This window comes from Megalops cyprinoides, chromosome 1 (assembly GCF_013368585.1).
Source record: "Megalops cyprinoides isolate fMegCyp1 chromosome 1, fMegCyp1.pri, whole genome shotgun sequence".
Lineage (NCBI taxonomy): Eukaryota > Metazoa > Chordata > Actinopteri > Elopiformes > Megalopidae > Megalops > Megalops cyprinoides.
The window spans coordinates 3,619,125-3,640,191 of record NC_050583.1 but is presented as its reverse complement, the minus strand read 5'-3'; the positions used below and the strand labels follow the sequence as shown (position 1 = coordinate 3,640,191).

At 40.3% G+C, this 21,067-nt stretch overlaps 1 pseudogene; it reads left to right on the top strand.

Annotated features, from left to right (window-relative positions):
* The first annotated feature begins 6,951 nt into the window (after positions 1 to 6,951).
* On the top strand, positions 6,952 to 19,252 carry LOC118783542 (annotated as a pseudogene).
* The last annotated feature ends 1,815 nt before the right edge of the window (positions 19,253 to 21,067 follow it).

The window sequence follows — 21,067 nt, the reverse complement described above, 5'->3', positions numbered from 1 at the left end:
AAGGGATTTGGATACAAATGGCAGGAGGGATACTGGATGGTAATTGTTTATGTCAGATGGGTCAGAGGTAGGTATATATATCCCAAATATCCCAAGAGTTTATTGCAAATGTTTAAAATTTGAAAAAACTCAGCTTCCATTCTGAATTTTGGCAATGCTGGTGTTTTAGTGAGAATCTTAAAAACTACAAAAACTTAGCTTCTTTCTGACTGCTGGAGTTTGTCAGCTCCCACGACACAGAGAAGCATATGCACATGTGGGTGTGTGCTTTTGTGTTTGTATCTAGATGGGTGCATGCAGGTGAATATGCACATGTAAGAGAGACTTTTTTAGAAATATGGAAATTTTTACCTCTGTCCAGCTCATAATCTATATGCCTCTCCTCCCCCAGAACCTAAGCCAAGGTCAGAGTAAATATCACCCTGCGTTAGAGCATATGCAAACACATCCTGTCTGTTCTCAACTTTCATTTCACAACCCTCCCTCCCTGCAAGATTAAAGATAATTACCAGGGCAAACGCCAAAAGGAAGGAAGAGGACATCTGCAAATTCACTGTAAATTCAAAAGTAAATGAAACATTTGCGTAAGTATGGTCCACAGAAATAATGGTAGCACTTTAAAGTTGAAGCATACTGGTAAATACTGAATAAATTCTGATGAAACTACTGAGTGATTACAATACTTGGTAATGCTAATACAGTTGCTAATATATTTACTACATCTGGTAACAACTAGTACTTATCTACTGAGTAATTACATAGAAATACTGTTACTCGTAATTGTTGACTTTCTATATGAATTGGCAATAATTGATTTGTGATGGTGTGACCAAAAAATTACTTATAATTCAGCAAGTTTTATGAAACTAACGTTTACCTAAATGGTGACATTATTTTGGTCACCGGTTATGAATTATCATTTCCATAAGATTCCATATAATTATCCCAACAAACCGCGCGGATTTAACTGACCGAAGCACCTTCTAAATGCGCTCTCTTTTATACCCTTCTCTTACCCCCTCCTGTTGTGGAGTTCAGACAGTTCCTTCAGTTTCACACCCCGTCTCCCTGTACACCCTTATCTCCCACTCTGACTTCATATTTTGCTTTTTCTGTATACCATTGTTGCCAAGATCGCACCTGTCCAATTACAAAAAAAAATAACTATCCCGCCTTGGCCGTACACCACTATCTCCAAGGCAGCACAGATCAAATATATTTACATTTATTCATTTGGTCAGACACTTTTATCTAAAGCGACTTACAAATGAGGTACAATACAGCACACAAGTGAAAAACCATACAGAGTCAACAATATTAGAAGCGCTGCATGACAAAGTTCCAAAGGTTAGCCAGGCAAGGTACAAACTAGCAGGTAAAGCTAATGGGTGCGTTAAGCCATAGCAACCAAACCATTACAAACAAACCTTTACATTTAAACCATTACAACCAAACCATTACACCAAATCTTTACGTTAAACTAGTACAGCCAAACCATTACACCAAATCAATATGTTAGACTGTTACAGCCAAACCTATGCTTTTTTGTTTTTAAATATAGTTTAATAGGAGATTGGGGGACAACAGCTGTGTCCCAGCCTGGGTTCAGCCTCCCAGGTAGCCCCACTCCGTATTTAAAGCATGAGAATCCCACTAACTGTAGGGGAAAGCAAGGGGTTAATGCTCAGAAACTTGCTCCAACCAAACTACTGTCTCTCTCCTGCAGGGGGTGCTCTGGTGCTGTGGAAGGGGGCAGAGCAGATCGGTGAGTATGTCAGTTGTGGAACTGCACACTCTTCAACACACAGGCATAATGACTAAATGTGAACAATTTCATACTAGACATGCTGCCCGCACCTTTGTAACTAACAATTATATGAAATATTAAACTTGTTGAATTCTAGCCATTCTCTGTTATTGTTTCAATAACCCAGAAAAAAAAACCTATAACCATACAACCAACATCCACCCATAACAACAGTAAGGAGAGATTCAAAGGTGGTGGCGAGACTAAAAAGGAAGGAAAGTATGGGAAAATGAAAATGAGGAACAAACTGCAGACAGTAAGAGTGGAAGGCAGCCACTACTGGTGTACAACCACTGCTGCTGCAGTGACAATGATTAAGAAATTTTCTGCTAATATGTTTGCGCATGTGAGACACTGCAAACACATTCCTCAGTTTCTTTCCAAACACCTGCTTGGACGTGGTTGTCCCTCACTTTGAACACACAGCTAAGCAAGCTCACTCTATTTGTCTGTCTGTCTGTCTGGATTTGAGTGCATCAGCAGATTTGATGCTTCAGTGCTCCTGTGAGAGTTTAAAGGATGCTAAAGGAGCCTAATGTGCAGTTCCAATGGGGGAACAATGCATAGAAAACAATACATGAATTATATTACAGATTTATGAAACGAAATGTAACAACATTATACTCATGTGTTTCTTAGGTAGCAGGATACCCCAGTGCTGAATACATACACCAGCTTATGAATAAATACATTTTTGCCACAATAAATGTTTACTTTTAGATTAAGCTGTGTGTACTTGAAAGTGGACAATCAGATGAATGATATGATCCCCTCTCATAGCAGAGAAGATTCTACACCTGAAGCTGTGGAAGGTCTCAGTCCTTATCAGTCTCTTTGTCTCTGTCAGCACCAGGTGATTTCCAGGTCAGACTGGTCGATGGGAAAGATTCCTGCTCTGGGAGAGTGGAGGTCTTCCACGAAAAAAAATGGGGCACGGTGTGTGATGATGGCTGGGATATGAATGATGCCAGAGTGGTCTGTAGAGAGGTCGACTGTGGGAGTGCTAAGTCTGCTCCAGGTAATGCCCACTTTGGACCGGGGAAAGGGAAAGTCTGGATGAGTCATATTCAATGTTCAGGCCATGAGGACTCTCTCAAGGATTGCTCAAACGCCTCGTTTGGAGCTTTTTCCGTGTCCTCACTCTAGAGATGCTGGGGTTGTCTGCTCAGGTGAGAACCTCCCCTTATTCTGTCATTCATATAACGTAGTACATAGACCCATCAGACAGTGATTGATTATATACATAAGCAGTCCACTTATAAGAGTATTTTTGGCTTACTCTCATGTAATATGATTCTCAGTTGATCTCAGCTGCACATATGCATAGAGCTACAAGAAACATACAGCAATGCAGGGGCACCACTACTCAAAACTATGTAGCACATCAGCTCAAGCTCCAAAACTGTATTTAAGGGCCCAAAATGTAGAGGAGGAGCCTAACCAGAGGGGTTAGGTAGGATATATGGGGACACATGCTGTCGAGAAGCTGGCCAATGCCCCTCACAAAAAAAGCAATGGCTGGGGCAAAGCATACAAAAAACTGATCACTTATTTTAACCCTTTCATACATAAGTTTTAAAATATTTCCAACTGCACCCCAGTGTGACTTAGTTTCTGCTGTGTAGCGTGCATGTTACGTTACACGGTTTGCTATGTTTTCATTAGCGTTATTAAGCTTCTCATGGTTTTCACTGCCGCATTTGCCATACTTTGTAATCCAGTGGTAAGCCAGTGGTTGCCCCTCAATCTGAACACACAGCTGAGCAGGCCCCCTCTGTCTATCTGTCTGTCTGTCTGTTGGATTTGAGTGCATCAGCAGATTTGATGCTTCATGCTTCAGTGCTCCTGTGAGAATTTAAAGGATGCTAAAGGAGCCTAATGTGCAGTTCCAATGGGGGAACAATGCATAGAAAAAAATACAGATTTATGTAATGAAGTGGAATAATGTTATACTAATGTTTTAGTAGGTTACACCAATGCTGAATACATACATCAGCTTATGAATGAATGCATTTTTGCCACCATGACTATTTACTTTTAGATTAAGCTGTGTGCACTTGAAAGTGGACAATCAGCTGAATGATATGACCTCCCTGTCATAGCAGAGGAGAATCTAAACCTGAAGCTGTGGAAGGTCTCAGTCCTTATCAGTCTCTCGGTCAGACTGTTCAATGGGACTGATTCCTGCTCTGGGAGAGTGGAGGTCTTCCACGATAATAAATGGGGCACGGTGTGTGATGATGGCTGGGATATGAATGATGCCAGAGTGGTCTGTAGAGAGGTGGACTGTGGGAGTGCTGAAGAAGCTAAAGGCGATGGCTACTTTGGACCGGCGACCGGGGATATCTGGGACATTCAGTGTTCAGGCAGTGAGGGCTCTATTGAGGAGTGCTCACAGAATAGGACTGTAGATGATAGGTGTCCTCACTCTCAAGATGCTGGGGTTGTCTGCTCAGGTGAGAAATTTTTTTATTCTGTCATTCATAAAACGTAATTCATGAACAGCGATACATATATGCGATGAATAACAATATGATATTGTGCTGGGGGATGCTACAGTTACATTTAGCCCATAACTAGCCACAGGGAATTTTTACATTACATTTAAATTTTTGTCATTTAGCAGGCGCTCTTAAACATAAACATAAACATAAACATAAACATAAACATAAACATAAACATAAACATACAAGATGTGAGTACATTTGCATATAGCAGATGTTAGATATACATAAGTGACAGTTAAACATCTGATACTAAGTGACTTGTGACTAACAGAAAGTAAGAGCACACTCTTAGAAGAAGTTCTTCTTGGGTAAAAGGCTCTACCTAGATCCATAAAGTGTTCTTGACAATGACAAGCCAAAGAACCCAATATGGTTCAAGTTAGAACCCTTTTTACTAATAGTGCATACAGGTACCTCAGAAAGGGTCCCTCTGTCATCAGAGCATCCTCTGGTGGCCACAGAGGCCCTATGCAGCCACGTAATTCACCCATGCCAAGAGTCGGCACTGGGAAGAGCTGCACTGTCAGACCTGTGCATATTGTTTAATTAGTCTTCATGCAATATACTATCTTTTAGGATTTTTATTTCATGGATATGTAGATTTCAGACACAAAAATCGAATGGGTACTCCTCTTCCACAGCAATACAAAGTTATAACGCACTAAAAAAGAGTCTACATCAAAACAAGATTCTACCATACCGGAAATATTCTATGAAATATAAAATATAAATGTAAAGGTTTAATTAAATTGATCTAAATCTATTTATTGAACACATGATAGCTGAATGCTATGGAATATCTTGGTTGTTTTGATTGTATATTTTATATTAAGTTTTTTTAAAATAATGAATTATAACTAATGAAATTAAAATGCCATCTTTGGTCTCAACAGAAGGGATTTTTAAATTTTGGAAAGGTTTTAATAACATGGACTACAGACGCTATTTCAAGCTGAGTGCTAGCGGGAGAACAACAGGACACAGGTTGCACTCACTCAGAAGTGTTTTTGGCCTGTTCTCCGCACATCTGTTATGCTTTTGAGTTTCAAAATACCAATATTACTAACAACGGCTTGTTGTAATGTTATGTTTGCACTGTTGAAATAGGGTCCAAACAGTTTTGTAAATGATTTTTAAATCAAAAAAGATCTGATTCACTCTACATTTTGCATAGTTCAGAAGTACAGTACATAGTTCAGTAGTACAAATATGTTGCAGGAGTTAAGAATTTAAGTACTTTATTGCTGTGGGGTTTAAATAGGACTGTATCACACAGGGCAGGTGACACACGCGCGTACACACACACACACACACACACATTTTTTTTCTTGCAAATCTAGATTTATTTGGCTTTTGTATGTTGTATTTTGTACATCAACTTCCTTGAAAGGAGTAATATTTGTAGTTATATTCCAATCCTCTGTGTCCACCTTGAAGAATTAGAAATTGAACCTACATTTACGATTCCTCTACCACAGTGGTACCTAATGGCTTGCAGTAATTCTACTTTTAAAATGTCACAACTGATAAGATACAATAAGGTTCATGATGGAAGCAGGTTATTCGGTCCAATCCGGTTTGTCATTTTCCATGTACTCCTGAGTATGTAGCACTGTGTGAAGCCTAGATTTGCAATATAGAGTGCAATACACCCGTGCCAAGGTAAAGAAGCTCTCACAAACATACACACGTACACACACACACACACACACACACACACTTTTTGATGATATTACATTTAGCACACTCATTATTCAGTAACAGTGGACTCCCTTACATATTAGCTAGCTATGATATCTTAGACAGCTATTGTTGCTACCTGAAACTGGTCTGTGTTTGAATTGAATGTATTACTTGTGTTCCAGGTGGGACAGAGGGAGAAGGAGAATGTAAGGTGAGAGCTTTCATTCTGTGGGAGGGAGGTTGGGGTCCAGACAGCAGGGAGTAAGAGTGAGAAAAAGGACTTGTAACAGCCCCCAAGCAGAGACCAAACTCCTGCTTGCATTGTCTGCATCAGTGATATTTCACATTGTTCAAGCATGAGTCTAAGCGCAACACTGTGTGCCTGCAAGAAGTTTTGTCAGGGCTGTGCGCCCTCTCTAGCTGCAGAAATCCTCCCCCACATGATCAGCTCTGCTTGGTCGTCTCTTCCAGGGTAAATCAGAGGAGCAGTGCCAGCTGGACTCTCTGGATAATCTGCTCAACAACAGCAGCTCGCTGGTACTTCCATCCGAAGTGAATTCAGTATTTCCTGCCATATTTACTGTGCTGTGTAGTTCTGCACAGATAGTGGCAGCCATGTTGCAGTGGAAGGATGCTTCCTCTCTGTCTTTTTCTTTACCATTTTCTTCTTCCACACCCTCCCTCCCTCCCTCTTCCTTTGTGTGTCTGTGGAGATTGAGGGTCTCACTGGGTAGAAAAAGAAGTGGCAGAAGCCATGTTGGTTTATGTCACTGATGTGTCACCGTGCTTTTGGTATACATAGATTTTTTTCAATGCCATTCTCATGTTATCATTACAGTTTAACTGCCACGTTAAAGTTTTATAATTGCTGCATTATTACTGTGTATTACCGGCATTGTTGCGGTTATTAGTGTGCTATAACAGTGTTATTACCTCACTGTTCAGACACCAGCAATGTTGCTGAATGTGACTCTGCGTGCCGTGGATCTGCTGTCTCAGTGGAAGGGGGAGGTGGGAGAGAAGCAGATAGATGTTGCACTGAAGATCCCAGAGAAGCTGGCGTTAGCGCTGGTGAAGCCCACGCAAACCCAGAGCAGCAGCGACCTCTCTACCAAAAAAATAGGTTTGTACCTAATGATGTCCTTGAGCCTGTGGGTGTGGTCATCTGACCTGAGCCCAATTTTTGGTTGGCCTTTTGACCCTTTGCTCCAATGGTCCAGAGATCACTGTGTGTTCAGGGCTGAATCTCAACTATGATGTCCTTTTCCAGTAATCTGCTGCTGTAGGTCATATGTGGAAGAGCTATGTTGGTTCTGGTGTGTGTTTTCTTGTAAATACAGAATTGATGTGACAGATCAGGGCAGGGTTGAGTGAGGGCTCAGCTGTTTTTATGCTGTGAAGTTCACCTCAACTCAACATCCCTTACCACTCATGCAGGAGCATCAAAGCAAAAATCATACAATCCGCCAAGACACCCGCATGTAGCCAGTACAAGAAAAGCGGAGATAACTCATTACTTTACATTAGTGTAATTTTGCAGACATTGTTATCTATATATACTCAAATACATTTACAGTGACAGTGGCTAAACTGCAAGCCAGCACATTTAAAAAAGAAGATTCATACTGAAAGTCAAGGTAACTTGATAAAATTAAATAAGAAGGTTAATAAAATGAAACAGGCAGCTCAAATTTGATAGCAAACTGCCTGACTTGTTTGTATAGCAGGAACCATTAAACCAGTCCCACAGCCCTATCACAGGAGTGCCCCAGGGATCCATTCTTGGTCCCCTCCTGTTTTCCTTGCCCTTCTTGACTCAATAATATCCTCCCATGGATTCTCCTACCACTGCTATGCTGATGATGCACAACTATTTCTCTCCTTCTCACCCACTGATGTTCATATCAACACAAGCATGGATGCACGCCTCAGTGACATTTGGACATGGATGAACACTCAGCAGGTCAAACTCAATTTAGCCAAAACTGAGCTACTGTATATGCCTGCTGTATTCTCCCTGTTCAAGGATCTCACCACAACCCTTGATAGATTAGATGCTACGTTAGTGGCGGCTAATGGGGATCCGAATAAAGAATAAAGAATTACACAGTGAAGTCCCATCCCAGACCAAGAATCTTGGTGTAGCCATGGATAACACTCCCTGTTCATTTACAACCAGCAAATTCATAATCACGTTTTTATTGCCTTTCTGTCAGAGGTGCAAACATTCGCCATCGGGCCAGAAGCCAACCTGACAGAAACACCTCAGCTAAAAGCCAGAGACAACGTTTTGAAAATTGATCTACCCGGCATTGCCAAGAACAACAATGGTGAGTCGACAGTACACTCCCTAGCCAAGCTCTTCTTTACTCAGATTTTTCGATCCTTTTATTGCTATTCTTTTTATGATCTTTTTTATCTATTTTTTTCACATCACACTTTGCAGTGTGTGTAAATGATATGATATGTCGGTTTTTTAAGGAAGCCTTTCTTCTTTAACGTGTTGTCAAAAATCATTTCTTTATCTGGTAAACATACATGACCACATATAGCTGCACAAGACAGCATTATACCACCAAACGATTATGCATGAAGGTTATGCTCTTTAGAAGTTCTGAAGTTTCTGATTTCTGTTGGTTCTGTTGGTCTGTTCTGCAGGTTCTGGAGCGGTGGTCTTCATAGCCTACGTCAACATGGAGGACGTGCTGAAGGCTGAATTCTTCCACAAGGAGAGAAAGACCAACAAGACCATGATGTCCAGTGTCATCTCTGCCTCCCTCCCCAATACCAAAAACACAGCGCTGCCTGAACCGGTCAACTTTACCCTGAGACACCTCACAGTGAGTCCTTGCTCCATCCATACCCCTCACTGGCCCAGAATAACACACCATCTTTAGCCCTTCCTCATACTCACCTAACATTAATACACAGGAAACAAAACTTGGTCTTTATATTTTCATTCCCTTTACTGACCCCTCAAAACAAACTGACTTTATACCTTCACCTAATTACATCTCTCACTAACGCACAATAATAGCCACTTCCCCCTCTCCTACTGACCGCTAATAACACACTAGCTTTAGACCTTTTCTATGCACAGCTGTCACTGACATCCAATAACATGCTGTCATCCTTCCTCCTCCACACTCCTCACTGACTCCCAATAACTCACTGAATGTGTCCTTCTCCAAGCTTCCTACTCATTAACCCTAAAGTAACTTTAGTTCTTCATTCACACCTCTGTCTATAATAACTTACTTATTTAATCATTCCCCATCCATACCCCTCACTTACCCCCGCAGTTAAATACTACATTTACTCATCACCCATTATAGCTTCTCAATGACCCCTAATAACACTTAGTCCAATAACTTCAGTCCTTACTCATTCACACCTGAAGCTGTAGGACTGTGGGACCAGGGTTGAGTGCCTCTGCTGTAGCTTTTGATGTTGTCTCAGTCACTGTACTCTCTGGTTTCCATCAGTGGGACCCATTGATTGGGATGTTGATTTGGTGTGTGCGGTGCCTCCCTCCCTTTCTCAGCAGGTGGACCCTGAGGGCCAGCTCATCTGTGTGTACTGGAATCAGAGCAGGATGGATTGTGGATGGCTGTAAGCTCACAGAGACCAATTCCAATTACACCGTGTGCACCTGCAACCACCTGTCCACCTTCGCCCTCATCATGCAGACGGGCACACCACCTGAGGTGAGGAGGGGAGGGAGACGACCAAACCAATCAGAGAAAAGACAAATAGATGTACTTTGGTGGGCCTCAACCAAGGGTATAATAATAGAATAACTTCTGTAACAGCACTAACTCATGTGCTTCCCCAGCTCAATCAAACACAGGCAGCTGAGTCCTCGTTAGATGAAGATAATCACTCAATAAAATTATATTTGATATGCTTTTGTAATAAAGAAATTGACACATAGTGCTAAAGGGAATATATTTTGTGTAGATGTCTTAGATAGCACTCAGGTGGTGACTGGCCTCTAAGATGATGCTAGTCTATACTGATTTGAGACAGAAAGATGCCCTAATGAAACATCTTACAGGTACATAGATTTAGATATAATTTTGCTTTTGAGAGGAGCATTGTTAATGCAAATGTTAATAAATATAAAAAAATTGGAAATTTTCCTCTCAGGTTGCCTTGTGGCAGCCAAAGATAAATTTATCTTTATCCTCTGGATCAAATCTTTTTTGTTGGCTCATCTGTGCTCACCTGACAGGAAGAAACTCAGCTGCAACACATTCAAAGTAACAGCAGTTACTAACAGCTGAAGCAGAGGAAAGCCTACGACATAAATTCCATAAATCACTACATGTGTTCTTTTAAAGGAATGCTGCTGTTGAGCTTATAGGCAAACAAAATGCTCTGTAATAGAAAGGTAGCAGATTATGTCCCATATGAAAGGGAGGCTGGCAGGGTGAGTGGCGGCTTCACTTGAAACAACAAAAAGAAACCAAAAATGAAACATTCTACTGCATTGGCCTGAATCAGGACTTGCAGTTTTATTCAAGGTGCAGTAATACTTGGAAAAATATGGTAATTTTGAGGATGGAGTTTAGACTTCCACCAAGGGTGGAGCCATGCTGATAGGAAAAAAAGTCTTATTTTTGTTTTATTCTGATGTATAACTTCAGGTAGTAAGAATTGTGACCTCAACCCCTACTGCTTGCATGCCAGTGAGACTTTTTAAATGGAGAGAATTGAAAAATAAGTCTTTATTCTTTGCATCAACAGGTGCTGACACCTGAACTTCTGTTTTTAACCCCTAGGACCCGACAGCTACAAATCGTGGACATATGAGCTTCCCTCATTCTCCACTGAATAACTTGCATAGCAACTTACCGTTTGTTTTGTCATTATAAGTCGATATATCATCAGTAAATGAAAAATCGGCTTTCTAACAGAGAAGTCTGCCTGTGTTTTTTTCAGGAGGTCTCTGATTTACACCAGAAAGCACCATAGTTAATTTCTGTTCAACATCTCTATCATTTCAGCACATAGAAACATTTGTTTATGTACCAGAAACATTGGTCTTACATGGTGGTCAATCAGATGTCAGTAAAGAACAGGATTTTATACAATGAAAACAGGATCTCCATCTGTTGGTATCTGCAGTGTATTCAGATGTGCACCTCTGAGCTCAGCTAACCATGTAGATGACAAGAACAAATTTGATGATTACCGAAAGCTTTTCCTTTTATCTGTAATAGACCTGAAATGTGAATTGATTTATCATGACATCTATGTGGTTGCCATTGCTTAAAATCTATCTATTTATGTATTTTTGATTCATATTGATTTTTTATCATCATGTACTTATTAAGTTAAAAACAACACTTTTGTCTAATTCTCAAATACCTGACCATAGCTTTGCCTGGCACTCAACTGATACTTTTTCATAATGCAAAACAATGGAATGTCCCTCTGATAGAGATAACTGAGCTTGAATTTGCTTTTACATGTGTGATCAAGTAAACATTTTAAGTAAAGTAAAAATGATTTCATGTCATATAAAATAGAATAGAATAGAATGCCTTTATTGTCATTGCACATTGTTGTACAACGAAATTTGCTGTTCAGCTCCTGAGATGGTACATTAACATTCTACACATGTACACAGAAAAACACACACAAAAAAAAAAAAAAAAAATATATATATATATATATATATATATATATATAGTAAAAATGAATAAATAGAATTAAAAAGAAGCGGCATATCAAAAGCTTCTTTTGTATATTGTACCTATGATATTGCACCATGTAGAAATATTATTGCACTGTGCCAAAAATGTACCACTGTACCAATATTATTGCACTATAGAAACATTATTGCACATTAAATACAGATTTGTATGGGAATACTATTCCAGTTGTGTGGGGGGTGATGATGATGCCGGGGGGTGGTGATAGCTCTGGGGTAAAAGCTGTTTTTGAGCCTGGAAGTGCGGGACTTTAAGACCCTGTAGCACCTTCCAGATGGCAGCAGAGAGAAGAGGTGATAGCAGAGGTGAGTTGCATCCCTCAGAATGCTGCTGGCTCTGTGGAGGCAGCGTGATATGAAGGTGTCTTCCAGTGAGGGCAGGGGGAGTCCAATTATTTTCTGGGCTGTGTTTACGACTCTCTTGGAGAGCTCTCCTCTCTGCTGCTGTGCAGTTGGCATACCATGCTGTGATACAGTATGTCAATACACTCTCAATAGAGCAGTGGTAGAAGGACACGAGCAGCTCCGCGGACAAGTTGGTCTTCCTAAGTGTCCTAAAAAGTAGAGCCGCTGTTGAGCCTCCTTGACCAGAGCAGTGGAGTTGACTGTCCATGTGAGGTCCTCTGTGATGTGGGTTCCTAGAAACTTGAAGCTGGAAACCCTCTCCACTTCTTCTCCTTTGATGTTTAGAGGAGAGAGGTCCTCGTGGTGTCTCCCGAAGTCTATGATGAGTTCTTTAGTTTTCTTGATGTTCAGTGATAGGTTATTCTCTGTGCACCATCCTGCCAGTCTGCAGACTTCATCTCTGTAGGCTGTCTCATCCCCGTTTGAGATCAATCCCTCCACCGTCGTGTCGTCTGCAAATTTAATGATTGTGTCTGAGGGATATGTGGGGAAGCAGTCATATGTGAAGAGAGAATAGAGGGCATATAAAAGGGCATATAATGTCTTGGTGGCATTTGCACACCACCTGAGGTGAGGAGCGAGGGAGACGACTAAACCAGACTCATGTGGTTCCCCAGCTCAATCCAAATTTGTGTGTCTATTCAGCGTTTATGAGGTTAAACTGTTACTGAGGTTTATCCGTCGGTAAAATTCTATTTGATATGCACTTTTAATAAAGAAATAAGTGCTTAAGGGAGTATATTTTGTGGAAATATTTTATATGAATAATTATATAAAATATATAATATACTTTAGCACTCAGTTGTTGACTGACCTCTAGGATGAGATAGAGATGTCTTAATGAAACACCTTACAGGTACATACATTTAGCTTTTGAGAGGACCATTGTGAATACAAATGTTAATAAATAGAAAAAATTGGGAATTTTCCCCTTGGTGCCATTGTGGTAGCCAAAGATAAATTTATCTTAATCCTCTCAATCAAATCTTTTTTGCCCTAATGGAATTGTGCTCACCTGACAGGAAGAAACTCAGCTGCAACTCGTTCAGAGCATAAGCAGTTACCAACAGCTGAAGCAGAGGAAAGCTTAGGAAATAAATTCCATGAATCTCTACATGTGTTCTTTTAAAGAAATGCTGCTGTTGAGATTAGAGGTAAACAAAATGCTCTGTAATAGAAGGGTAGCAAACTATGTCCCTTATGAGAGAGCAGCTGGTAGGGTGAGTGTTGGCTTAATTTGAAACAACAAAAATAAATAAAAAATGAAATTTTTACTGCATTGGCCTGTATCAAGACTTGCAGTTTTATTCAAGGGGAAGTAATACTTGGAAAAAGATGGTGGTTTTTAGGTTGGAATTCAGAATTCCAAATGAAATCCAAAACAAAAAATCTTGTTTTTGTTTTATTCTGATATAGAACTTTAGGTAGTTAGACTCATGACCTCACCTCCTACTGATTGCACCCCAGTGACACCTTTTTAATGGAGATGATGGAAATGTAAGTGTTTGTGCCTTGCATCAGCTGGTACTAACAAAATATTTCCCTGAAAACCAGAATTCCTGTTTTTTAACCCCCAGAACCCAAAAGCCACCATTTTTACGTCACCAGAGGTCTAGTTGTTTACTTCTAAAAGTCACAGTTCACTTCTGTTCAATATCTCGTACATTTCAGCATGTAGAAGCTTTTCTATGTATTTGAAGGAGTTGTCTTACATGCTGTTCAATCAGATGTCAGTACAGAACTTGATTTTGTACAAGAAAGACTTAATCTCTGCCTATTGGTATCTGCAGTGCATTCATAGGTGTCTCTCTGAGCTCAGCTAAACATGTGAATGAAAAGACCAAATTTGATGATTATTGAAAACTTTTGTTTTCGTCAGCTGTAGAACAGCAATATGAACTGATTTATCATGACATCTGTTTAATGGCAGTGACCTAAAATTCATGTAGTTATGTCTTGTTGTTTTGACTTGATATTATTTCAGCATTTATGTAAATAGTTATTTATTGTTGCGGTCTGTAGTTGGTCTACATGCATGTCAATATTTATGTAAAAAGGTATTTATTGTTTGCAGAGTGTTTCAATAAAAAAAAACAGTTTCATCAAACTTTCAATATCTTTAACAAACAAAAAATATTTTATTTCAGATAAAAGGTTAAATAAAATTTAGTATGTAGTGGTTCCAGGTGGTATTTTCCGTTTATATCAGTTTCCGCTGAACGATATGATATATGGCATCTGACGATAGCTATTATAGATCATGAACAATCTGCCTAAAATGGAGGCTAAAACCTTAACAAACATTGAAAATAGGTCAGGGTTTATAGGGTTTTGAAGTGTTAGAATGATTTCTGTGATTGTTGGCTGTTTCCAGGATGACATCATCTTGAAGTGGATCAGCATGATTGCATTGTCAGTGGGGCTGCTGTTTCTGGCCCTGGCCATCCTGACCTTCATCCTCTGTCGCTGGAACCCTAAAGTCAGCAACACAGCACGCCTCAACCTCTCCATCTGCCTCTTCCTGGCCCACCTGCTCTTCCTGCTGATGCAGAGTTTCCTCTCTCACATTCAGAAGCACGAGGTTCTCTACTTACATCTCCCAACATTTACCTCATATCAGATTATACACATCACTGTGTATAATCTCAGTGTCAGCTATCTCCTCAGTTCTGTACTCTCAAGAACTAACCATATGAATCGGGCGGCAGTGTAGCATAGTGGTTAAGGAGCAGGACTTGTAACTGAAAGGTTGCTGGTTCAATCCCTGCTAGGACACTGCAGCTGTACCCTTGGGCAAGGTACTTAACCCACAGTTGCCTCAGTAAATATCCAGCTGTATAAATGGATAACATTGTAAAACAACTGTAACCTATGTAAGTCGCTAAATAAAAGCGTAATAAAAGCGTCTGCCAAATGAATAAATGTAAATAAATGTAAATATGAAAATGGAAGATCGACAGACAGTTTCTTTGGCTCCATTGGTCTGTCTGTGGCCTGTCCTAGCCTGACTGGACAGACGCATCTGGGCAGACAGGTTATGTAATCATCTCCATCATAAATTGGAGGTCATGTAAAGTGGGCGGGGTTTGCATTATATAACGCAGAGGAGGTGGTCCTCCACCTGCATTCCCACCCACCTGGTTATGGTTCATTCATACAGTAACTATGGAGATTATTCAGTACTTTGTACTGAAATATTGGTTTTGGATGACTTCATGACAGTCTGTCAACAAGTAGAATAATGGGCAATCCTATAGCACAGCAACCCATTTGATCCAAAGATGCTTACTGTATACTTGCAACTTACAATTGCTTTGGTAACGTGATGTTAAACAGAAAATGTTACAATATAACTAAAATATAACTACACAAGGTATCGAGTTTGACAAGTTCCCTTAGTATTCCGTGGACTGACGCTAACATTAGTGTTTTTATGTATCATGTTTTGCATCGATGCATTCCTTTACAAGAGCAAATGTAACACCTACTTGCTGGATGAATAATTCAGCACTTGTTAATTCCAGTGATACGTACAATTGAAATCGAATGTTGAACTTATGTTGGGCTTATGTACTGATATTGAAGGTGACTTTATTACAGACACTTTAACTGGACTCTAGTGTTTAAACTATTTAAATTATTTAAAGTATGGTATAATCCGTAATATATTACATCATTGTATCTTATATCTCACATCTTAGACAGCTTGCCTCATAGTTACTTGCAAGTGTTACTTGTTGTCCATCACAAATACTATGGTGAGTTCATTGATTACTAAAATGAATGTGAAGTGAAAAAAGGATTTGTATTGTTAAAATTAGCACTTGCAGTTATTTTAACATAACTTTTTACATAAATGTTACAGGCAACCCTAGACTGAATGTAAGGGGGTGTGTATAGCATTATACAAGGTTTGCATTTTTTCACTTTGCATCAATGATGGTGGTGGTAATGAGGATGATGATGATGATGGTAATAACGGTGATGGTATCAGTGATGATGATGATGGTAATGATGATGTGTCCCTCCTCAGCTGGTGTGTGCAGTGATCTCGGGCGTGCTGCACTTCCTCTTCCTGTCCAGCTTTGTGTGGATGTTCCTGGAGGCTCTGCAGCTCTTCCTGCTGGTGCGCAACCTGCAAGAAGTTAGGGTGATACAGCAGGAGGGAATCCACTGGGGCTTCCTGCTGCTGATTGGCTACGGCATTCCCTGCCTGGTGGTGGGTGTGTCTGCAGGAATGGTTCCCAAAGGATACGGCAGTGACCAGTAAGCACAGAGAGGGGCGTGGCCAAGTGCTTGGTGCGGGGCATTTACAGGGTGACCTACTATTGTTCTCTACCCAGCAGATTTTCTTGAGTAGAACTTCTGATATTTGCAGATCAGAGAGAAATTAACTGGTTCGCAAGCCATTGATTACAGTACTCCTGGGTAGTGGAAAGCTAGCAGCATTATGGGCAACATTTATGTAGACATTGTTCTGGATCAGCCTGGAACTGTTCTTCCCTGGTGTCATGGTGCTGGTTGATCGTAGGTGCTGGCTGAAGGCTGATGAGGGCTTCAGGTGGAGTTTTCTGGGGCCAGTGTGTTTTCTCCTTGCAGTAAGTACTTGACTTATCTGTTTGATGTCTGTTTCCAGTTGCAGTCTGACTCTGTTTAAACTTTTGATGAAAATATACCATTGTCTGACCTGTACAGGTGAATGTCATCCTCTTTACTACCATTATGGGATACCTGTGGTTCACTGTAGCTGGCCGGAACAAGGAAATCTCTCAACTAAAAGACACCAGGTAGGAGAGAACAGGTACAGAAATGAGAGGACAGGTGCAGGTAAAAGAGAACAGATATAGATAACGTTGCAGAACATGATAAATTACAGGTAAGAAAAGACAGGTACAGGTAAGAGAGAACAGGTATAGATGAAATGTACAATTATACTATATGATACAATACAGGTAGGAAGAGACAAGTACAGGAAAAAAGGATGTGCAGCTATGAGATTTGAATTTTTAGGTAGATCACAACAGGTACAGTTGCAAGTAAAAGAAGAGGAAGTCAAGAAACAAAAGAACAGCTAGGGGTGTTAGAGAATAGACACAGGTGTCAGACACCGCTGTTGCAGACCCATCTCTCTCTCTCTCTCTCTCTCTCTCTCTCTCTCTGAAGGATGATGGTGGTTAAAGTAATATTGCAGTTCATCATTCTTGGTTGCCCCTGGATATTTGGCTTCTTTGTGAATAACAACAAGGTGCTGGAGTATCTCTTCCTGCTTATAACCTCCCAGCAGGGCACATTCATCTTCCTGGTGCACTGCGTCTTCAGAAAAGAGGTGAACACCCACCTGTTCTACCCACCTGTGCCCCTGTTCCCCACTCACTGTGCTGGTAGCAATCTGCCTTACCTGCTTAGCTAACTCATTTTCTATTGCTTCTTCTCACCTCTATATCTGATGTCGCTTATCCGTTTTTCTGCCTCTGTAACACCTCTTGTGTTACCATTTTTACCTCTCTAACCAATAACCCACCCCACTTACCAATCTGTATCCTCCCCATTTGGTCTCACCTGTGTCTCTAATCTGTACATCCTATCTCCTCTGTCTCACCTGCATCTCACTCCCATCTCATTTATCTTCCCAGACTCACCTGTCTCGCCCGTACCTGTGCTCCATCTCACCTTTACCTCCTCCATTGTGTGTTGCAGGTTCAGGAACAGTACAGGCAGTGGTGGAAGAACATCTGTGGTTCCAAGGATGCCTCTGAGTCCTCCCACTCATTTACAACATTCACAACGTCCCAGACCGCCACAGTGAGTGAAAGCTGACAGAAACCAAGTGCCATTAACTGCTCTGCAGTAGAAAAGGGCCTTTATCCAAGCTCATGTAATGTACCCGTCATGCACTGAGAGAGGAATCAGATTTGGATGGGAGCCTTCCTCTGTGTTGCTGTAATGTTTCAGATTCTGTGCTATGAAGAATCCTCTGTTAGGGATTTCTCTCCTGCCTCCAGGATCTCCAGCACTTTCCATGAAAGAGCAAAGTTTCTTTCCCAATGAGGTTCATTAACAGAAAAGCAAATGCAGCTCTGTAAACCTGTCATTAGATCCAAAACCCACCAGAAAAGATGTACAGTCAACTCCCAGTTTTCCATGAGTGGATTAACCATGACAGCATCAACACAACATTTGTTTAGTGGGTTAGTGTTATTATTGCTTAATTGTCATTGGCTATCAGCAATCCCTCTGTAGCAGCCCTTGGATCTAGAGAGTCTCAACTGATGTGTTGGGGTTCTTTATTTAAGTTCATCACAGCAACAGTTTGTTCAAACGGCAACTTTAATCCATATCGTCGAATCACCATACAGCACCGTGAAAACTATATCAAAACATACAAACAACAAACTTCACAACCCTGTTCCACAGTCAAACTCATTATATGAAAATATCAACAGCGGCAAAGTTTAGCTACATTAGCTACAACAATAAAATCTTTCACACGTTTCCATGGTTATACATTTTAGGAAATGAATAAATGTCATACCTCGCTGCACTCACCAAGGAATGCAAACTAAAAATATGATAATCCTTTCTTCCGTTGTTAAACGTGTGTCAATTCCAATCAGTTTTACAAGTACAGAATCCACATAGAAATAATGTAGGCCCAAACAAATCAGCATCTACCATGCAGACCCGCCAGCCAACTTTTAAAGCTCATCTCACCTGATGCAAAACTATGGTGTCACCAGAAGGACAATTTTCAATGCTACAGGTGTACAGGATTTGCAGTCAATCAATGCTTGGGAAACTGTAAGCACCATCAGGAATAACAAGACTTATATCAACTCAAAGCCAATGAGGAACTTAGAGGAGCAAAAATCATTACTGTTTTCATCACCTGACACACCACACAAGCTTAGAGGTTAAATTTGAGAAAAAACATGAACATTTTCACATTGGACATTAAATTTGGCACCACATCAAGAATATACTGAAAGCCGTTATTATGTTGGTAATGGCATATTAAAGCCATAGATCTTTTCCAGGGAGCGGTATCAGGGGACTATACCATAGTTCCTAACCACGATCTGAGTTCATTTGTCCTGCTAATGATTGTCTCTTTCTTTTGTCTTGCAGAAGTAAGAGTCTGTGCTTTAAGGAGCCGGATTTGAGAAGCCATCTGACTCTGTGCCTTTTCTCATGAGCCTGTCCCAATATGAATTTTGGAATAAAAAATGCCCTTTACCTGAAAGCATTTACACTGAAAATATTTCTACTAATTGTACATTTAGAATGCACTTTGAAAGTTCATCTGCTCATTGTTTCTGTGTTGAATTAAGTAATTAGGTAAATTATTTAGTTTCTATTTCAGTATAAAGATACTGAGCATGAAAAAGCCATTTAATGATGCAGTGTCTTTTTTTCTTTTATTTTTATGCAGTGATAATAACTCGTTGATTCTGTGTATCTGTATGTACTCAGAGGGTTTAATATTACATGTGGTAGGGCAGCAGTGTAGCATAGTGATAAGAAAAGGTTGCTGGTTCGATTCTCTGCTCGGGCATTGCTGCTGTAGCCTTGGCGAAGATCTTTAACCCACAATCCATTCAGTTAATCTCATGTATAAATGGAAAAACTGTAACCTTTGTAAGTTGCTCAGGATAACAGCATCTGCAAAATGACAATAATGTAATTTAATGTCATATAGTGTCATTGTCTAATCAGCGATTATTGATGACGGACAGATCCTGACCAAGCACAGGCTCACTGACCACACCCTAGTGATTTCTCCTACACCGTAATAGCTTGCAAGCAATTGGAGACAAATACGATGAAGAAAAATTGTTCTGGGGGAGGGAAACACTGCACCTTTAGCAGCATAGTACGTATCAGAGTGCCACAGCCTATATGTGTGTGATTCTGTGTTTGTGTATGGATTTGTTTTTGGTTAATTGTCATTTTATTTGCATAATTATGTGAAAATTGCTTTGGCATGACTGTACATCTGTGTGGCAATGCAAATAAAGCTGGTTTGAATTGAATTGTTTGGAGTGGAAGCAGTCTGAGCTCTCTGTGCAGTCAGGGCCAGCTGATGGCAAAGCCCAGCCGTGAGCGTGTCTTGGATTGAGCATCTTCCCTGAGGGAGGGCAGTGTAGCATAGTGGTAAGGAGCAGGGCTTGTAACTGAAAGGTTGTGTTGAGCCCAAAATGTGCAAAAATGTTATCCATGAGGAAATACATATGTATTACAGTATTTACTTGCATATACAAATCTTACATCTGTGCATACACATTTGTAAAACTCTGTCTACCACATAGTGTATTCATCAACCCAATGCCAACTAACGCAATCGCCCAGATACATTTACATTTACTTTTACATTTATTCAGTTAGCAGACACTTTTATCCAAAGCAACGTACAAAACTGCCCACTTTAAGGTGCACCTATCTTGATTTAAAAGAAAATGTTTATTGTGAAAAAATGAATTCATTCAGAATATGTATTCAGTACTGGGGTAGCCTGCAACCTCAGATACATATTAGTATAACGTTATTACATTTCATTACATAAATCTGTAATGATGCAGATCATCTCACCATGATCACTCTTTTAATCTGTCCTGCTCTACTTTACTGCAGACGACTCCCAGCTACTGGTTAATTTCTCTCTTTCCTAGGTCATCTACAGCCTCCCCTTGCCCCTCGAGAATCTCTGAGGGGGCAACAGGTCTCTCTGTTCATTAAAATGACTAAATGACAGAACATGTACAGTCTTCTAATTTCTTGAGTCCTGGTTATACTAACCCCTGTTAGTTTTAGCTGATACCACAGAGCAAGTCCTGCATTCTGACACACAGAAACATCACAGCTGCAGATAGTGGAAACACACCCTGTGTCAGTTATCAAGAAGTGTGAGTCTGATGCAATATTTCCTCTTTCTCTCGAAATCTTATCGAC